Source organism: Schistocerca gregaria, unplaced genomic scaffold, assembly GCF_023897955.1.
Source record: "Schistocerca gregaria isolate iqSchGreg1 unplaced genomic scaffold, iqSchGreg1.2 ptg000703l, whole genome shotgun sequence".
NCBI classification, from domain to species: Eukaryota; Metazoa; Arthropoda; class Insecta; order Orthoptera; family Acrididae; genus Schistocerca; species Schistocerca gregaria.
In genome coordinates this window covers 222,501-227,256 of record NW_026062081.1, presented here as the reverse complement: position 1 = coordinate 227,256, position 4,756 = coordinate 222,501, and the positions used below count along the sequence as shown (strand labels likewise).

The 4,756-nt window shown below is 52.2% G+C and overlaps 1 non-coding gene across 1 annotated transcript in view; it reads left to right on the top strand.

Annotated features, from left to right (window-relative positions):
• Nucleotides 1-3,549: 3,549 nt before the first annotated feature.
• Nucleotides 3,550-4,756, top strand: part of LOC126320093 (small subunit ribosomal RNA) — a 1,893-nt gene continuing 686 nt past the window's right edge. Inside the window, exon 1 of the ribosomal RNA XR_007557851.1 lies at nucleotides 3,550-4,756. This exon is cut by the window's right edge and continues 686 nt beyond it. This is a non-coding gene — a ribosomal RNA (small subunit ribosomal RNA).

Sequence of the window (4,756 nt, the reverse complement as noted above, 5' to 3'; positions counted from 1 at the left end):
CGTAAACATCTGGAATGCGACAATGTCGAGTGCATCCTCTCTGCGACATTGCACCGTCGACACTATGATAACCAGAGCAGTAGGTCCACCTATAAAAGCACAATACCCCACTCCTCCGACAACTACCATTGCTCAGATAAACCAACACACATCCTACACAGAGGGGCACCAAATATCACCCCCCGCCCTCGTGTTATACCACATGAAAAATTGCAGAAGTGAGAGACACAGACCCGCCAGCCTCTTGCTACAAGCATCGAACCGACGTGACGTATCTGACGGTGACTCAGGCATCCGCGTACTGCCACCACTATCCACCCCCCCCCCCTCTCTCTCTCTTCCCCCTTTCCCACAATACCAAATTTAACCAACTTTATTGCTTAACCTAACTGTGGCTGTACCAGATTATCGCTTAACCTAACTGTGGCTGTACCAGATTATCGCTTAACCTAACTGTGGCTGTACCAGATTATCGCTTAACCTAACTGTGGCTGTACCAGATTATCGCTTAACCTAACTGTGGCTGTACCAGATTATCGCTTAACCTAACTGTGGCTGTACCAGATTATCGCTTAACCTAACTGTGGCTGTACCAGATTATCGCTTAACCTAACTGTGGCTGTACCAGATTATCGCTTAACCTAACTGTGGCTGTACCAGATTATCGCTTAACCTAACTGTGGCTGTACCAGATCATCGCTTAACCTAACTGTGGCTGTACCAGATCATCGCTTAACCTAACTGTGGCTGTACCAGATTATCGCTTAACCTAACTCAATTTGTCCCTTAACCTAACTCAATTTGTCCCTTAACCTAACTCAAGTTGTCCCTTAACCTAACTCAAGTTGTCCCTTAACCTAACTCAAGTTGTCCCTTAACCTAACTCAAGTTGTCCCTTAACCTAACTCAAGTTGTCCCTTAACCTAACTCAAGTTGTCCCTTAACCTAACTCAAGTTGTCCCTTAACCTAACTCAAGTTGTCCCTTAACCTAACTCAAGTTGTCCCTTAACCTAACTCAAGTTGTCCCTTAACCTAACTCAAGTTGTCCCTTAACCTAACTCAAGTTGTCCCTTAACCTAACTCAAGTTGTCCCTTAACCTAACTCAAGTTGTCCCTTAACCTAACTCAAGTTGTCCCTTAACCTAACTCAAGTTGTCCCTTAACCTAACTCAAGTTGTCCCTTAACCTAACTCAAGTTGTCCCTTAACCTAACTCAAGTTGTCCCTTAACCTAACTCAAGTTGTCCCTTAACCTAACTCAAGTTGTCCCTTAACCTAACTCAAGTTGTCCCTTAACCTAACTCAAGTTGTCCCTTAACCTAACTCAAGTTGTCCCTTAACCTAACTCAAGTTGTCCCTTAACCTAACCCACGTTGTCCCTTAACCTAACCCACGTTGTCCCTTAACCTAACCCACGTTGTCCCTTAACCTAACCCACGTTGTCCCTTAACCTAACCCACGTTGTCCCTTAACCTAACCCACGTTGTCCCTTAACCTAACCCACGTTGTCCCTTAACCTAACCCACGTTGTCCCTTAACCTAACCCACGTTGTCCCTTAACCTAACCCACGTTGTCCCTTAACCTAACCCACGTTGTCCCTTAACCTAACCCACGTTGTCCCTTAACCTAACCCACGTTGTCCCTTAACCTAACCCACGTTGTCCCTTAACCTAACCCACGTTGTCCCTTAACCTAACCCACGTTGTCCCTTAACCTAACCCACGTTGTCCCTTTGCCTAACATAGTTCACTGCTCGGAATCTCTGGTGTCGTTGTTATCCTCATGTAGATGTCTTGCGAGTGTTGCTTACTTTCCACATATTCCCGCTATCCACTGTCAATTGTACTGCAATAGGACTATATCGGCCCCCCCCCCTCTGTCCCCCTCTTTGTGTCTCTGTCCTCTCAAGCTGGTCGGTCTGGCGTGTGAGTGTTAAATGAGCCTCGCAGCTGTTCAGTTGCATTCAGATGTCGACGCCCTCAGTGTACGTCGTGGTATGGTCTGTGTCCATTGTCCGCTGATGTCGTACGCGTAACCCACACGCTGTACCGATCATCGGTAGTTACGTACAGAGTGAAGTAGTGTGATACGTGTGACTGTACGCTGGCTGTGCCCAACGGTGTCGAATCTCAATTTCCATATGTTGTGCTCGATGCTACTTGTCTCGTCTCCCAATAACAGCTAGGTTGCACTGTGGTACGCCGTAGAGGCGTGTGGGAGGAACGTACGAACGCATTGTATGTCACCCTGGGTCGCTGGGGGTGGTGGTGCGGTGAGTCAGGTCAGGTCAGGTCAGGTCAGGTCAGCGTGAGCCGTCTGATGTAGTGACGCGTGTATTCCGACTTTGTCGTATTGCCTCACACAAAGTGCTACCCTGGTGGACCGCGTTCCATATCTGGGACATGCCGCAGATGCCGGTTGACAGTGGATCGCGGAAGGGACATCGCATACTTGCGCGGGCCACCTTCCACGTGTTCTCTTCTGCACATGTCGCAGTGTGTATGTGGTCTGATGTAGCGTGTCGTGACACATGACATCCTGGCATGCAAGAATTGTTGAATTCGCAAATGTAGGTGGACATCTACGTTTACTGCCCAAGATACGCAAATGAACTGGAAATCCGTTGTTGAGCGGTTGTTCACGCTGGAGGTGAATCTGTGATGGCGACGATCGGTACAGCTATTAACCGGTTGTTTCAGCGGTACCCGCCACATCCACACACGTGACTAGGCCCATGTGGGTATGAAGCGATACGCGGCGGTGGCTTGGTGGGACTGTTCCCGGCCGGTGAAGGGGGGCCGCCCGGCGTGTTGGCCGCGCGCTGCGTGGGCGCACGCGCAACAGCCGGCTGGTGGGGGGCGCCGAGTGGCAGGAGCGCCAGCCGACGGGCCCGGCAGGCGGCGCAGCTACGCTGCGGCGCACCCTGCACGCGGCGCCTGGCGGCCAAAGTTGGTTCAGCCGAGCCCGGTGCGAAGCGCGGTGGACATCTGCAGTGTGCTGGTCTGATTGAGGACTGTGTGCGTTGAGGATGCGCCGCCGCCTGGCACTCGGCGCCGCGACGCCGTCTGCTGCTCGGTCGCCCCAGCGGTTCTCGCAGGTGGTTTGTATCGCAGTTGTGCGGACGTGTTGGCGCGTGCGCTGTGCTGGGAGAGTTCGCTTCTGCACCCAAGTGGGGCTTTGCCCTTGTGTGGCGCTGGCGTTGGAGCTGCCGGTCACCATAGGTGGCGCGTGTTGTCTCCCGCCGGCAATGCCACGACAGCACGCTCCCGGGCCTCTGTCGGCAGCGGCAAGCTCAGTTGGGAGCAAGGGTGTTCGCACTAAAACCGTCTACTCGCCTAACTCCGGGCGATTGCGCCTCTCTCGAAACCGACCAAGTACCTAGGACGGCGCTGCGCGCCGCCGGGACCTGAGAGGGTTTCGAGGTGTATCGTGCAGGGGAGCTCGGCCTCCTCCTGTTTGCAGAATAATTGAGCGGACGCTTGCGTGTTCGCGCGGGCCCCCGGGACACACTCCCGGGCGGCCGGCTGCTCAGCTCTAGTTGACGCAGCTCCCTGGTTGATCCTGCCAGTAGTCATATGCTTGTCTCAAAGATTAAGCCATGCATGTCTCAGTACAAGCCGCATTAAGGTGAAACCGCGAATGGCTCATTAAATCAGTTATGGTTCCTTAGATCGTACCCACGTTACTTGGATAACTGTGGTAATTCTAGAGCTAATACATGCAAACAGAGTCCCGACCAGAGATGGAAGGGACGCTTTTATTAGATCAAAACCAATCGGATTGGCTTGTCTGGTCCGTTTGCCTTGGTGACTCTGAATAACTTTGGGCTGATCGCACGGTCCTCGTACCGGCGACGCATCTTTCAAATGTCTGCCTTATCAACTGTCGATGGTAGGTTCTGCGCCTACCATGGTTGTAACGGGTAACGGGGAATCAGGGTTCGATTCCGGAGAGGGAGCCTGAGAAACGGCTACCACATCCAAGGAAGGCAGCAGGCGCGCAAATTACCCACTCCCGGCACGGGGAGGTAGTGACGAAAAATAACGATACGGGACTCATCCGAGGCCCCGTAATCGGAATGAGTACACTTTAAATCCTTTAACGAGTATCTATTGGAGGGCAAGTCTGGTGCCAGCAGCCGCGGTAATTCCAGCTCCAATAGCGTATATTAAAGTTGTTGCGGTTAAAAAGCTCGTAGTTGGATTTGTGTCCCACGCTGTTGGTTCACCGCCCGTCGGTGTTTAACTGGCATGTATCGTGGGACGTCCTGCCGGTGGGGCGAGCCGAAGGGGTGCTTTCGCGTCCCGAGGCGGACCCCGTTTAAATCCTACCAGGGTGCTCTTTGTTGAGTGTCTCGGTGGGCCGGCACGTTTACTTTGAACAAATTAGAGTGCTTAAAGCAGGCAAGCCCGCCTGAATACTGTGTGCATGGAATAATGGAATAGGACCTCGGTTCTATTTTGTTGGTTTTCGGAACCCGAGGTAATGATTAATAGGGACAGGCGGGGGCATTCGTATTGCGACGTTAGAGGTGAAATTCTTGGATCGTCGCAAGACGAACAGAAGCGAAAGCATTTGCCAAGTATGTTTTCATTAATCAAGAACGAAAGTTAGAGGTTCGAAGGCGATCAGATACCGCCCTAGTTCTAACCATAAACGATGCCAGCCAGCGATCCGCCGCAGTTCCTCCGATGACTCGGCGGGCAGCCTCCGGGAAACCAAAGCTTTTGGGTTCCGGGGGAAGTATGGTTGCAA